The 16,957-nt window shown below is 40.7% G+C and overlaps 1 long non-coding RNA gene across 1 annotated transcript; it reads right to left on the reverse strand.

Moving 5' to 3' along the window:
* Nucleotides 1-634: 634 nt before the first annotated feature.
* On the reverse strand, nucleotides 635-2,316 carry LOC143887621 (uncharacterized). Its single transcript, XR_013254305.1, has 3 exons — nucleotides 1,841-2,316; nucleotides 1,664-1,750; nucleotides 635-1,436 (listed from the first exon to the last, which is right to left on the reverse strand). It is a non-coding gene; the product is annotated as an uncharacterized LOC143887621 (long non-coding RNA).
* Nucleotides 2,317-16,957: the final 14,641 nt, after the last annotated feature.

A 16,957-nucleotide genomic window follows, 5' to 3' on the forward strand; every position in this document is an offset into this window, starting at 1 on the left:
ATTAAATTCAGTACAACATTTTTGGAAAAATTCTGGACTATACGTGACCTATCAAATGGACGGTTTGGATTATCCTAGTGTGGGTAGTACTGCACTTTTTGAAAAAAAACTGGACTATACGGCTACACACACCATAGGATGATCCAAAGATCCAAACCGTCCATTTGATTGGCCACAACCTTAATAGACTGTGCCCAATAAAATATTTTACAGGATCATCCTATGGAAACGATTTTTGATAACATTAGTGTTGATAACCTTAATAGACTGTGCCCAAGAAAAAGTAGTGTTGATAACATTCCTTCTTTTTTCGTTTTTTATAGGAATTTGCTAGCAAACTTCTCCTATGCCACTTCTCGGCATGTGACCATCCTTGGTGCAAAAATTCGCACATGGCAAAAATGGCTAGCAAAAGCAAAAATAAGAAAAAAAAGTAATCATTACAAAAGTAAAATAGCTGAAGTTATAAAGTTTTAAATGAAAAATTACCAACAAAAGGTAGAAAGTTATGACAATTACGGAAAAAATTAATTTCTCACGAGAATTACAATCCCCTATTTTTCTAAAAAAACACAAACAAACAGAGCAAAGTCATCAGATATCACAGTTTAGACATAATGTATTTCATCCAGACTGTAGCCCAAAGTGGAAGCACAACTTTTGGAGCACAACTTGAGTTCTATGTCATCAGATATCACAGTTTAGACATAATCAGCAACCAACTCACTGGAGAAAAGGGCTATCATTAAACACACCTCATGCCATACCCATTGGAGAGTAAACGAGAATCATTGCTCAATTCTTCAATACCCAGATCAGCCACATTCCAAGGCCTAAAAAAGCTACACCAATGGTCTCTGCCAACCTAGCAACTTCATTGTTTCTTTTTGCCGAGGGAAAAATAACAATCATAGCGATGTAGTGTCCAATTCTCCCACGCGTTAAGGATTTCACTCAAGACAATGGATAGTCATACTCATAGCTAGCCATTACTGTCATAGTCTGTGAAATTGAAGTAGATTTAAGCAAGCCAATCAAAGACTACCTCCAAGAAGCGAGGCTGTCAACAAACCCACAATACCTAGTGGATGAGAGGTAACGAGCTCCCCAACAATTTGTATCCTTTGAATTCAAAATCAGCAATTATAACCAATTAGGTATATTCATAGGGAGTAAAACAATCACCCATTAATAAGTCACCTTGTCAAGCAGTAAAACTCTGCTCGTTTATCCAATCTACAATATTTCATAAAATTGTTGCATCTGGCAGACACGTTCAAATGGTTCAAAATAACATCCCAGCAATGCCTACCATCCGATTTTACAGCTTCAAAAACCAAAGAATCACAGCTGCCATAATCAGAATGAAGCCCAACATGCAGTAAATGCAGTTACAGCCGATATTGATCGCACCAAATGAACGATCGATAGTGGGTCTACAAAAAAAAACAAAAACAAAAAAACACCAAGTTAGTGACAATGGGCAGTGAGAAATGGCACCTTCTAAATGATGTTTTTTTTTAAAATGACGATTTAAAATTTCTTGTAAATGATGTAAACTTTTTTAAATGACAATGGGCAATGAGAAAAACACCCATAATCCAAGGACTCGTGATTTAAACTTATGTAACAAATAGTGAAAATGGGCAGTGAGAAATGGCACCTTCATCTAGAAAGCAAGTGTCTAACTCTCTTTATCTTACTCATTTCCATCTTGGTTATCGGCATTTTGCTGCTGATTTGCAGACACCTTTTAGCAAGCACAATAATAGAGATTTAAATCAATAAGAAAAAAGCGGAGCATAATAAAATGACAAGAGCAATAATAACGTTTCCAAACCTTAGTCATCTTTTGACAGCTTGTTCTGTAATGTCCATATCCCCCACATCTTGAGCACTGGCGTTGTTTTTTGTTTGCTTGAGCAGCCTCTATGCTAGATACATGACGTGTTGCACGCTTGGGCCTGCCCTTCGTCCTTACAACTTCGGGGTCGCGAATTATAAACCCAGGTATTTGACTGGGACAAATGTTTGACTCAGGTATTTGACTGGAACCAATGTTTGACTCAGGTATTTGACTGAGACCAATGTCTGACTGCACTTGGCTATCAAATGTTGCCAAGTCAGTCTGCGGAGAGACAATCTCCTTCTCCTTCTTTTCAACTTCTACAGCAAGCTCCGTACAAAAATCAGTCATCTTCTTGAAGAGAATCTTATCATTACCAACTTTTTCAATCAGTTGCTGCCATGTGTAGACACCCCATTTTGCTCTGCTTTGATTAAAAAAGAAATTAGGGTTTCGCTGTCAATTTTTCAATGTTTTCTATTCCGGTGTTCGTCCCTTACGCTTTCTCAAATCTTTCTGGTCATTTCTGCATTGTTCTGATTTTTTCCGCTAAAGAGCGGAGAAGGGTTATTCGTGAGAATCCGAGCAAGGGAGAATTTGTACCCGTTTGGTAGGCCCGCATTGAACATTTGTTTAAAATTGAATCAACCGGGGGCCCACATTGTGGGGCCCGCGTTGTGGGGCCCACGTTGTGGGGCCCGCGTTGTGGGGCCTCAATGGGGCCTCTTGTGAGGCCTCTTATGAAGAGCAATGATGGTAGCTCTCCACTAAGACAACATGATGGGCCCTCCACTAAGAACAATAATGATGGATTCTCCACTAAGAAACATGATGGGCCCTCCACTAAGAACAATAATGATGGATTCTCCACTAAGAAACATGATGGGCCCTCCACTAAGAACAATAATGATGGATTCTCCACTAAGAGGGACAACATGATGAGCTCTCCACCAACATATCTCTCTCTCTCTCTTTCTCTCCCTATATATATCTTCCTTCCCATCCATAAAAAAAAAAAGAGAAATTTATCTTCCATTATCTCTTTCTCTTCCATTATCTCTTCTAATCACTCCCTCCAATCCCTTTCCTCAATATATTCTTCCATCCCTCTCCCTAATATTCTTCTTCCATTATCTCTTCACTCCCTCAATCACTCCCTCTAAACACTCCAGAGAAAGCGAAAGACGGCGGAGCGGATCGGCGGCGGCAGGATTTTTTATATTTTTTTGGATTGGGCGGAGATCTTCACCACAGGTAGGTGCATTGTTCTCAAAATATTTCTGTATTTTTCCGAATTTTTCTGATTTTTTCCACAAATTGTGTTTTAAAAATGGAAAACTCTTCAAAAAACATCTTTTGACGAAGAAAAATTAAATTATATACCAAACAGATTCTAAAATTAATGAAATTTCGTGGGAAAATAATATGTTACTGATTCATTTTACCATGAATTTATAAAGAGTTTTGGAGTTTATTTGTTATATTATTTAATATTTTCTTTGAAACTTATCAGATTTTAGGAGAATTGTTACTAACATCAGATCATCATTAAAATTCATAAAATTTTTACAGTAGTCTTATCTTCCATATTACTTGTTACTGTAAAATATTCGTGTTATTTGGATCTGTTTTAATATGGGATGTAGTGTTAATTTATAATCTGGTCTGGAAATTGTAAAATCCGAAATTGGTAGTAACTAATTTCTAAAATTCATGAAAATCTCACTGCATGCTATTTTGATTCATATAGTATTTCTGTAGAAATTTCATAGAATTTAGAGTTATATTTCTACTAGTTTATGTGTTAATTGTGCAATCTGGACATTTAATGGTTTAATCAAGATTAAATGTGAATTTAATGTAAAAATATGCAAAACTCATCCTGTAAGCTACATACATTTTCATCTTGCTGCTGTAGAAATTTCAAATCATTTCGAATTTATTTGCAACAATTTCACTTGTAAAACCGCTCATATGCTTAAAAGTGATAAAATCCATGGAAAATTCGAAATTAATTGAAAATCATATAAAAATTCCTAAAGAACTTTAAAATTCTGTCACATGTTCACTCCTTAATCCATTGAAACAGAAATTTTAGGATCTTTAGATTTTCCTGGAAAAATGGCCAGTGCATCCATAATCGTATCCCAATTGCAACTTGATCTTTGACAATTTGAATATTTAAGTTATAGCATGTTGTTGGCTCCGAGGTTATTGTCCACGGAAATCCTGAGATTCTGCCAGGCAATAAGATGCTATAACCTAAGTATTAAATTGCACATGGAAAGAGCGCACGATTCCCTCCTTTGGATGCCATTCAAGGCCGAAATTGGTGAACCCTAGAACCATTGGTAATCCTTAAATGTCTAGAAACTGAAAATCTTCGAAATCTGAAACTCATTAACCTCGAGAACTTAAATCGATTTATCTTGTGTCTTTCGGAACCATTGGATTATGGTTTCCAATCTAAGAACCATTAGAGCCCAATTTAGGAACACTGGTGTCGTGCCGTGTCCTAGGTTTTAGGGAGTCCTAGAGTTAGGAGTCCAGCCTCATCACGGACGCTTGCTATGAATAGCAACCGTACCATAGGTCTAGTTACACTAGTCACCCAATCTTTCCTTAAGACAAGCCTAGTAAACTAGGGTGTAGGCAAACCTGCATTAGTCTAAGGAACAACTTGCATTTAGATAAGAATCATACAGCATCTTAGATGAAATCCTAAGATAATAAAATCCTCAACTTGAATTAAATAACTACTTTTAAAACTGTTGAAACAGTCAAATCCGTTTAAGTCGGTGTCCTAGTTGAGTTAGGCATAAGTAGCTTAGCTTAGGTGCACCGAACTACGTCGACTCTGATCCCAGTGAGGCTTGGGTACGTAGGCAGCTTGGATGTCTGATGGCATACCACCCGCGAGTCGGCACCACAACAAATTGTGGTGTTTTGTATATTAATTTTCTTGTAAATACTTAATCAAATCAGTTAGGGTTTTCCATGAAATTAGAATTCTAGGAGAACTTTCACTTAGAATGAATCCAGACAAATTAATAAATCAAGATACACATCTACGATTCACATTGAAATTAGATTCTAGGATGCATGTCACTTAGTTCGCACATTAACATAGAGTTGAATGAGCCATTTAAAATAAATTTAAAAGAGTTAGCTTTTGGAATCGAAGACCGATTATCGGACAGGAATGGTGCATGTGGTGGATAACTCCCCATACCTTCCATTCTTGTAACCAGGTAGCGAGTCTAGATTTCTGGTTAATTACGGGTCCTAGATCCCACATCTAGGTGGCGACTCTGTCAGTCTCTTTCGTGTGGAATTCGGATTGCCTTAGTGATCCCAAGTTTACAGGAAAGACAAATTCAAATCAATAATTAAAATGCACACGCCAATCGCGTGGGTACGAGAGACCAAGAGAGAGCGCGCGGCGGCTCGCGCCCCACGCCCCTCTCGCAGGATCATGTCCCACAGTCTGGCGACTCTGCTGGGGACCACCTAACTTCATTACAATTCCAAAGGATAACTCATTTGAATCTATTTTAACTGGCTCATGAAAACTCTATCTCTTTTATGCTTGTTAGATTAGTTTGTATGCTTTATTTTCTCATCACATATACTCAAACTTAATCTAACAAAACCTGAAGGCATCATAGATTGCGCGAACTTATTGCACACACTTACATCACTTTCATCTAAACCCCTGCATCTCACATGCACACACGTCCTATTTTAGGAACCCGGAGTGTTATCTAGCATGGTTGACTGGGATTTCATCACCTGGTGCCTCTGTGCTAGAGAAGCATTCCACCCTTAGCCTAGTACCTTTATGGTACGTAAACGGATCTCTTGTTCACGTACTGATACGCCGGACACTGGTACAGTATATCGAACAGGGATTCGCGCTAAGGGAACTCTTGGCCTTACCCCTAGATTAACCCACACATGCATGTAGTATACGAACACATGTGCATCACGTGTGTGAGCCTAGTTTAGGATATCCTACCTATTTGTGTCTAGATTAGGCCGTAGACCATCTTCTAATGGCTACGATCGGTCCTAGGTACACAAACAAAGTCATGAGTCGAGATCCTCTCTCCACTCCGCTAGATTAGGATTAGGGTTGATGCCTTCAGGTAACACTGATAAAATGTGCAAAGATTAAAAAACTTTCCCTTTGGGGTTAGGATTTAAATCCCATTCATTTCCAAAGATCTCATAGGATTAGTCATTCATGATCCATCCGTTGAAAGCAATCTTATGCTATCTCATCTCATCTCGATCGTACGATTTTTAATCTTATATTATCTGATTCGATCGAGTATCCATACTTCCTTTATATTGGTAGGAACTCATCCTAATCTCATGTTCATGTAATCCTGATTATCCCTGTATCCTTTCTCCTGGCTTACAGACACCATGTCTACTCGTACAATTCTTGATTGGATCCGTGGTACATTAAGAGAATCCCATATCTATGCCATAAGTGAGCAAGAGAAAAATCTCTTCGGTTACGTGGCCACCATCAAGCTCGATTGGGGATTACTCTATGCTGCATCAGAGTGTTGGGATCCCGATCATCATGTCTTCCGTTTTGGCAACCAAGAAATGTGTCCCACCTTTGAAGAATGGTGTGCCTTATTGGAATATCCTGTAGATGGCCCTCTGGTGAAGCCATCTTACGTGTCGGATTATCGTCCTTTGTTCCTTCGCTTGATGAATAATCCAGATGAATCCATGAACTCTTTCATCAAAGACCAGGAAGTGTCCATGCAACAACTGATTGACATTTACCCTCCTGTTGGGCATATTGGTGCTGTTGATATTCAAAAAGCCCGAGGTCGCGCTCTGAGATTCTGCTCCTTTGCTAGGTTCCTCACTGTCCAGCCTTCTCGCTGTGCGTCAGCTGTTCTCTTGGACCTCGTTGATCAGATGGATCGTGGCGCCAATCCAATTCCTACTATGCTTGCAGAAACCTTCAATGGATTGGATGAGATGGCTCGTCTTCGTGCCAGCTCAGGTCCAGGCTCTTATGTTCGATCTTTTGTTGGGTCCTTCTCAGGATGTCCTGCATTACTTCACGTGTGGTTATGCCACAAGCTAAAAATTGCAGCTCCTGTGCATTTTGATCATACGTTATACACCTTCAGTGAATGGCGTCATGATGTTTCTTTCAATCATAAAGGCGATTGGGCTGAGTGGTTGAGTTCTCGCCATGAAGATCAGATTTATTGGCAAATCCCTGGAATCCAAGAAGCTGTCTTCAATACTGGAGAAGCTAACTACGTTCGCCTTCTTGGCCTCAAAAAGACTTCCTTTTATATTCCTGCCAGGATTCAGCGTCAGTATGGAAGGGAGCAATCCATTGTGCCTCCCCTTCGTCATTTCTATCCGCCTGAGGATCTCAAGCCCAAGATTGTCAAAGCCGTTTCATCTGCTTGGGATGTTCGAGTCATCAAATCTTTCAAGGAGTCAGTTGAGGAAGATAGTCGTCCAAAGAAGAAGTCTAGAAAGAGTGCTTAATGTCATGTTTTCTCTTATCAGTCTATCTTTGAAAGATCGAACCATGTACTCAAGCTTTAATGATCTATCAATAAAAGTTCACCTTTTTCTTTCAGTATCTTCGTCTATGCATACATCAGTGTCTACTTCTTTCTGATTTTAAATATGTCTTTCAAATATTACAGAGCCGTAGACACCATAGCTAACCCTAATACTCCTTGGGTTCGGGTCTCTTCTCGATTACAGAGGAAATCTGTATCCCCGCCACCTTCTCTGAGAACCCCAGCATCTCATTCTTTCCCGTCCTCATCCTCACCAATGGCAGAAAACCAGGACAGTCCTCCACTCGCTGCTATCACCGATACTCTTACCTTGATTCTCCGGCAGCTTCAAGAACTCAAGGAAGAGAACCAAGTTATCAAGGCTCAACTTTCTGAGAAGTTCGGACAATCGTTGTCCAAGGATAAAGGGCCTGTGCACCAAGCAGCTACTTCAGCAGCACCTGTCCAGCCAGTGTTCATCAATATCCATGATAAAACCGAAGAAGATTTGGAAAAAGAGCAGTATAGCGAGAATCGCAGTAGACCTTCTCAGTCCATGGTTGATAAGTCTGTTATGGAGAAATTAGAGACTCTTACCAGAAAAGTTCAAGACATTCAGTTTCAAGACCAGGGTAGTTTCAATCCCAGTGATCTTACTCTATTTCCCGAAATCCGCCTTCCTGCTAATTTTCAAATGCCCGATTTCGACAAATATGATGGTGTGGGTTGTCCAATCACACATTTACAAATGTTCACCATCATGTGTCAGCCTCAAGGCTTATCTCCTGAGCAAATGGCTCAATTGTTCCCAGTTTCCCTAACCAAGGTTGCTAGGAGATGGTTCATGGTCTTGGACAAGACTCGTTACAGGACATGGAAGGATATCGGCGAGCAATTCATCAGGCAGTTCAAATATGATGATGGGACAGAAATCACCAGAAAGGATTTAGAGAGAACAAAACAAGACTCGAGAGAATCCTTTCTGATTTTTGTGAAAAGATGGAGGAGAATAGCAGCTCAGATGATGGAGCGCCCGTCTGAGGAGGAGCAAGTCCAGATAATCATGAAAAATATTTCCCCCCAGCTCCAGTATCACATGTCATTGCAATACTATCCAGACTTCAAACACTTCATTGTGGCTGGCACCCAGATAGAGGAGGCTATGGCTCAAGGTGTATTCAACCGTAGCAACCCAAATCCTAGAGATTTCAAAAAATCCCCACCAGCCCAAGTCAGTAGTATCTCCCATTCCAATGCTCAATCCTCTAAATCCCAGGAACCTCTAGTAATGGACTATGCTCAACCTGCGACCGCACCTCGGCAACAAGCCCGGGTAGAATTTACTCCTCTTCCCATTCCATCTTCGGAGGTGCTTAAGCAGTGTCTGGCTTCAGGTCGCATAACCCTACCTGCCACCCGGCCTCCCCCCAATCCTTTACCTGCCAATTGGCGAGCCGACCTACACTGTGAGTATCACAGGGGTCCTGGTCATCTTACAGACAATTGCATCGCCTTGAAATTCAGAATCCAGAAACTTATTGATGAGAAAGTCATTGCATTCCAACCAAGACCCAATGTTACCCAAAACCCGCTACCTGGTCATGCTAATCCTCCCGCTGCCGTTAATGCCATAACCATAGGAGATCCTGAGTTTGACCCTCTCACCCTCATATGTGCTTTAGAACCCATTTCTGAACCCGAAATCATCTTCTGTGATGAATCATACCTGAGGGAGTCTGTACCTCCCTTGGTAATCACCTATGAGCCACAAGTCCCTCAAATTATCACCTATGGTGAGCCAGAATTGGATGAAGTCAGACATGTGACAAGGGGTGGAAGAATTTTCAAACCTGCTGAATTAAGAGTCGAAAATCCAGGGGCATTGGCTCGAGGAGAGGAGCCGCAATACGTGAAGGACCCAGATGATGAAGTTGTTCAGCAGTTGAAGAAAACTCAGGCTGTCATATCTGTTTGGGGGTTGTTGATAGCATCGAAGAAACACAAAGAGGCTGTGTTGAAAGAACTGAATACCACACAGGTGTCCTCAGAAATATCTCCAGAGCAACTAGCTGAAGTTGTCGCTCTGACACACGCCACCAGGGCCATTAGTTTCTCAGACCAGGAGCTGCCTCCTCAAGGTCGGAATCATGCTAGAGCTCTTCATGTCACTGTTGTTTGCGAAGGCAAGAAAGTACCGTCTGTGCTGGTAGATAATGGATCCGCGTTGAATGTATGTCCATTAAGAACTGCCATTACCTTGGGTTTCGGTCCCACTGATTTTGCCGAATCAACCCTTGGTATCCTCGCATATGACAATACCCGCAGAAATGTGGTCGGAGTCCTTACCACCAGGATCGTTATAGGCGGTCAAGAATTTGAGGTGGAATTTCAAGTTATTGATATCAAGGCCTCGTTCAATATACTTCTGGGACGACCCTGGTTGCATAAGGAAGGTGTTGTTGCCTCAACCCTTCATCAAAAACTGAAGTTCATTAAAGAAGGAAAATTGATCACTGTCAGAGGCGACGAAGAGCCAGAAATAGGGCAGATAACAGGAGAAACTCGGATTCTTCCAGTTACAAAAGCAGATGATTACAACTTGAATGGTTTCGCATTCGATGTTACTGCTATTTCCTATGAAGATGCCTCTCGGGAGGAGTTGTATTTGCCTTTTGCCATCAGTCCTGTGGTTGCCAAGATGATGAGAAAAATGAACTACTTTCCGGGTATGAATTTAGGCCGTGATCCAAGCAAAGCGTCTCACTGGCGCCCAATCAAAGCAAACTCTGGAGCTTTCGGTCTTGGGTATATACCTACTGAGGAGGAGGAGGAATCCATGAAAGAATTGTTGAAATTGAAGGAAGAAATCCGCCGCACTGGAAGGATACTCCCGATGACTCCATATTCCTTATCAATGAATGGTCACTTTATCAAAGAAGGTGAGACTTCTCCATACTATGGGTTTTCTGAACCATGGTATGACTCAGTAACAGGGATCATGATACCGGGTTTTGAAATATTCAGTGGCCTTGCTCTCCCAGAAACAGAACCGCCGGTATATTGTGTTGAAAAAACTGTTGAGGATTGGATAGTCTGCCTTGAGCCAGATATGTTGGGGTCTTTGTTCGAAGAAGATGTGCCTGATGTTGTTTGTCAGGAGTTGCCCGTTTTAGATCATTCTAAAAAGCAAGAAGAGACTGACTGTGAAGATATGCTAGTGGCGGTTATTCAGGGCGATGCTACCTTTACTGAACCTCAGAGTCAAATTGCACCTGCAACAGAAAATCTTTCCAACTGGAGTTCTGATATTTTTCCATCTTATTTTACGGCTAAGTCAAGTCTAGTCAAGCCAACTGAATCAGTGTCAGTGCCTAGTCCAGGCGAGTCGTTTTCTGAGTTTATTTACTATATGAATCCTGAGCCTGTTCAGGATGAGTCCAAGAATAATGATGTAATTTCTTTCAATTCAATGAAATCTGATTCTCAGTATGTCTCTGTGTTTGCTTCTGACTTTAATAATGATAACACTCCCTCCTCAGACGAGGAAGAAGGGATCGACGAAACTCCCCTTGAATTGCAGCATATGCTCAAACAAGAGGAGGAGCGCCGAGCCCAGCCTCTTAAAGATGAAATCAAAATTATAAACATCGGAACAGAAGATTTAATACAGGAAATACGAATTGGAAATACTCTATCCTCTGAAGAGCGCGATGAATTAATAAACCTACTTAAGGAATATAAGGAAGTTTTTGCCTGGTCCTACAAAGATATGCCCGGGTTGAGCGAAGACATTGTTCAGCACAAGCTACCTTTGTTGCCAGGAATTAAACCTAAAAAGCAGAAGCTAAGGAGAATGAAGCCCGAGTGGGTCTTGAAAGTAGAAGAAGAGGTTACTAAGCAGTTGAATGCTGGGTTCCTGCAAGTGGTGGAATATCCGGAATGGCTTGCAAATATAGTACCTGTACCGAAGAAAGATGGAAAGGTGAGAATGTGTGTAGATTTCAGAGATCTGAACAAGGCAAGTCCGAAAGACGATTTCCCTCTACCACATATCGATATCCTGGTAGACAATACGGCCGGGCATGAATTACTATCCTTCATGGATGGTTTCTCGGGCTACAATCAAATTAAGATGGCACCCGAAGACATGGCTAAAACCTCGTTCATTACACAATGGGGGACATATTGCTATCGGGTAATGCCATTTGGTCTTAAGAATGCTGGTGCAACATATCAAAGAGCAGCTACAGCTTTACTCCATGACATGATACATCGAGAAGTCGAAGTTTATGTCGATGATATGATTGTAAAAGCCAAGGAAAGGAGAGATCACATCCCGAACCTCAAGAAGTTCTTTGAAAGAATACTCAAATACCAGCTTCGCTTGAATCCTAGCAAGTGTGTATTCGGGGTTACCTCTGGTAAGTTGCTTGGATTCATGGTGAGTCAAAGGGGCATAGAGGTGGATCCTCAGAAAATTAAGGCTATCCAGGAGATGCCGCCGCCTAGAACCGAGAAGGAAATACGGGGGTTCCTAGGAAGGATACAGTTCCTAAGACGATTCATCGCTCATCTGACTTCAACTTGTGAACCTATCTTCAAGCTATTAAAGAAAAACTCTTCCAAAGAGTGGACGGCGGAATGTCAACAGGCCTTCGAGAAAATAAAGCAAAGTTTGTCTGAACCACCGATAGTAGCACCAGTAATACCGGGGCATCCATTGCTGCTTTACTTGTCAGTAACAGAAACCACAATGGGCTGTATGTTAGCACAGCAAGATCCAGAAACCAAGCATGAAAAGGCTGTATACTATCTTAGTAAGAAGATGTTGGAGTACGAACAGAAGTATACTGTCCTAGAAAAAACCTGCTTAGCTTTGGTTTGGGCTACTCAGCGACTCAGGCATTACCTTTTATCACATAAGGTCTTGCTCCTATCAAGGATGGATCCTCTGAAATATCTCTTTGAAAAACCAGCCCTGACAGGTAGGACTGCCAGATGGTTGTTATTGTTGTCTGAATTTGACATCACCCATGTAACCCAAAAATCAGTAAAGGGCCGAGCCATTGCTGAACAATTGGCAGAAGCACCCCAAGAAGAAAATCAGCCTTTCAAGACGATGTTCCCAGATGAAGAGATCATGATGGTAGAAGATGAATATCCAGAAACTGGTTGGACCCTCTATTTTGATGGAGCAGCAAACCAAACAGGACAGGGAGTAGGGGCATTGCTTGTGTCACCTCGAAATGAGCATGTTCCCCTTGCCGTTAAGTTACAATTCAATTGCACCAACAATATGGCAGAGTATGAAGCATGCATTGTTGGGCTTGAGGCTGCATTGGCCTTAGGCATAGAGAATCTTGACGTATATGGAGATTCAATGTTAATCATTTGCCAAACCCAAGGAGAATGGAGAACCAAAGAAGAAAAGTTGCTGCCATATCATGAATACTTGGATGTTCTCGCTAAGCAATTCCAGCACATCACTTTCAGTTATTTGCCAAGGTTGAAGAATAGATTCGCCGATGCCTTAGCGACGTTAGCTTCTATGATTGACATACCTCACAATATGAAGATGAGGCCCATCACGGTTCAAGAGCAATGGGCTCCTGCATATGTTGATGCTATAGAGATAGCTGCAAGATGTCCCGATGGTAAACCATGGTATACGGACATAAAGAACTACATCTCGGGCCAGGGGCATCCCAATGAGGCGTCGAATAAGGAGATAAGGACTTTGCAGAGATTGGCAGTTAACTTTGTCATTTGTGGAGGAGAGCTGTATCGACGGTCCTTCGACGGAATCCAACTCTTATGTGTCACTGAAGATCAGGCAGAAGAAATTCTCGCAGATGTTCATGAAGGGGTGTGTGGACCTCATATGAATGGGAGGATGTTGTCAAAGAAGATCCTACGTCTGGGGTACTATTGGCCAACATTGGAAGCAGATTGTCACACATTTGTGAAGAAATGCTATAAATGTCAGATACATGCGAATCTCATTCATGTACCACCTACCGAATTGCATTCTCTTACTTCTCCTTGGCCGTTTTCGGTATGGGGAATTGACATAATTGGCAAGATTTCCCCTAAGTCATCTAGTGGTCACGAGTACATACTCGTTGCAATTGACTACTTCACTAAGTGGGTTGAGGCCGCTTCTTATGCAAAGCTTACATCCGCATCAGTTGCTAAATTCATACGAACCAACATCATATGCAGATATGGAATTCCCCATGAACTTATCTCAGATAACGGATCTCATTTCAAGAAAGAAGTTATCACTCTTTGCGAAGAGTTCAAGATTAAGCATCATAAATCTTCACCTTATCGGCCGCAGACAAATGGAGCGGTGGAAGCTGCAAACAAAAATGTCAAGACTATCATTAGCAAGATGTCAGAAACTTATAAGGATTGGTCGAATAAGTTGCCGTACGCATTGTGGGCTTACAGAACATCAATTAGAGCTTCAACTGGGGCAACCCCTTACTCTCTTGTTTATGGTATGGAAGCAGTGCTACCTGTGGAGATCCGTGTACCTTCGCTCCGAGTATTGACTGAAGTCAAGTTGCCAGAAAATGAATGGGCAGACGCCAGATATAAAGAGCTGAACATGCTAGATGAAAAGAGGTTAAAAGCACTTTACCATGTGCAGGGTTATCAGCGCAGAATAGCCCGGGCTTTTAATAAAAAGGTTAAAATCAGAGATCTCGAAGAAGGCAATCTTGTTCTAAAAGAAAATCGAGCACCAGTGCTTGACCCAAGAGGCAAATTCAAGCCTAATTGGTCAGGGCCATACATCGTGGACCAAATCTTACCCAGAAAAGCCGTCAAGCTCCGTAATTTAAATGGAGAAATATTGCCGGAACCAACAAATCTTGATCAACTCAAGAGGTTCTATGCTTGAACACCAGAAGGCCGTCTTTTGGCCGAATAAAACCCAAATTCATAACCCAAAATCAAAAAATATATAACCTTTTGCAAACCCTTTCGAGCCTACATAAAATTTTCCTTCAAAACCCAATGTACTAGGGGCATTCCCCTGAACTACGCATGACCTGATTCCTACACTGGGATACGTAGGCAACCTGTTCACAGGTTCGGTCGAAACTCTTGCAAAACCTTAAGCCATTCTTTGAAAAGCTCTACCTCACCTGTAAAGTCCTTTTGGTGTTCAGAAAAAAAAAAAAAAAAAAAAAAAAATGGAGCTTGAAAATCCGCTAGATTGAAAACCTGAAAAGGCGATCTAGCCAAAATTCAGGATCATTCCTCTGCTAAGTTGAAAACCTGAAAAGGCAGCTTAGGCAAAAGTTAAGGGGGTAGCCTGCTGAGTCGAAAACCTAAAAGGCGATTCAGGCAAAAGTTAAGGTTGAACGGTCCGCCAAGTTGAAAATCTAAAAAGGAATACTTGGTCGTGGTAAGATGGGGTTCACGCCAGAAGAATTACATCGACCTCTGAACTCTCAGTAGGTCAGGCAAAAATAACAATGATTCCCGAAACTAAGGGCATTAATTTCAAAACAATCCGAAAGTTGATAGAAGGATATATGAAGTATCACTGTCTTAAAAAATAAGTGAAGATGTTTATCAGTGGAGAAACATTCTTTAAAAGAGGCTAACCTAACCCAAAAGAAAATACTGATAAGTCAGAAGCATCACGAGATCACTTGAGTAATCTTTCTTATTTTGTCTTTTTATTACCAATGTCTGTGGTTCTATTTTTAGAAAAATTTACAAATGCTATTTTAAAGAATTGTTGTAGGGTGCAATCACTCTGAAGGCAGGTTCATTAACGGATTCCGAGAAACTTGGAAAAGGTGAGACTGTCACGAATGGTGAAAAATCGTTGCAAGAATGATCTCTGGTCAATGAATAGAAGAAGGTTAGAAGGCCTTAAACTGGGGCAGGTTGCTAATAAAGTGGCATCTCATATTCAAGCCTTGAAAGACCTTTGCTGCATGGTGGTATTGAATCATTTGCTTCCAAAATTGTTAATTGGAGATTCCAGTTCCCCCTTTCCTGATAATCTCTGTTATCATATACTCTCTGAGTCCATTTGAAAGTGGTCTTCTTTCTTTGAACATCATACAAATATGATATCTCATTTCCTTGGAACTCCGTAAAAATACGGTATTCCATTTTCTTCTGAGTCCATTCAAAAATGTTCTCTTATTCTCTTTGAGCATCATACAAATATGATACCTCATTTCCTTGGAATTCCGTAATTCATCAAATCCAATTCTACGTTAAATTCAAATTCTCAAAATTCATCAAGTCCAATTCTACGTCAAAATTCAAAATCCCAAAATTCATCAACTCCAATCCTACGTCAAATTCAAATTCCCCAAATTCATCAAATCCAATTCTACGTCAAATTCAAATTCATAAAAAAACCTCCAAATTCATTAATCTCAACCGAAGATTGAAGCCGTAAAAATACGGTATTTCATTCTGAGTCCATTAAAAAAAGTTCTCTTATTCCCTTTGAGCATCATACAAATATGATACCTCATTTCCTTAGAACTCCGTAAAAATACGGTATTCCATTCTCTTCTGAGTCCATTCAAAAATGTTTTCTTATTCTCTTTGAGCATCATACAAATATGATACCTCATTTCCTTGGAACTCCGTAAAAAATACGGTATTCCATTCTCTTCTGAGTCCATTCAAAAATGTTCTCTTATTCTCTTTGAGCATCATACAAATATGATACCTCATTTCCTTGGAACTCCGTAAAAAATACGGTATTCCATTCTCTTCTGAGTCCATTCAAAAATGTTCTCTTATTCTCTTTGAGCATCATACAAATATGATACCTCATTTCTTTGGAACTCCGTAAAAATACGGTATTCCATTCTCTTCTGAGTCCATTCAAAAATGTTCTCTTATTCTCTTTGAGCATCATACAAATATGATACCTCATTTCCTTGGAACTCCGTAAAAAATACGGTATTCCATTCTCTTCAGGTCCATACAACTATGGTCTCTTACTCTCTTTGAGCATCATACAAATGTGATGTCTCATTTCCTTGGAAGCCGTAAAAATATGGTATTTCATTCTGAGTCCATTCAAAAATGGTCTTTTCTCTTTGAACATCATATAAATGTGATGTCGAGCGGCACCGCAGCGGGATTTTTTTTACTACATTCCAATTCTAGGACTTCGTTTTGGGTTTTACATTAGGTAGTAAATGCTTGCGTCTAGGTTCCGTAGAGTCTTTTGTCGATTAAAGCTACGCAAAATGGTTCTGTCATTTTGACTTTGGTATTCGATGACTACGTCATCTCTACCAAAGAGGGGCATCTGTAGACACCCCATTTTGCTCTGCTTTGATTAAAAAAGAAATTAGGGTTTCGCTGTCAATTTTTCAATGTTTTCTATTCCGGTGTTCGTCCCTTACGCTTTCTCAAATCTTTCTGGTCATTTCTGCATTGTTCTGATTTTTTCCGCTAAAGAGCGGAGAAGGGTTATTCGTGAGAATCCGAGCAAGGGAGAATTTGTACCCGTTTGGTAGGCCCGCATTGAACATTTGTTTAAAATTGAATCAACCGGGGG

Source organism: Tasmannia lanceolata, unplaced genomic scaffold, assembly GCF_043159265.1.
Source record: "Tasmannia lanceolata isolate RefF3 unplaced genomic scaffold, GAP_Taslan_0.1 ptg000002l, whole genome shotgun sequence".
Taxonomy (NCBI): domain Eukaryota; kingdom Viridiplantae; phylum Streptophyta; class Magnoliopsida; order Canellales; family Winteraceae; genus Tasmannia; species Tasmannia lanceolata.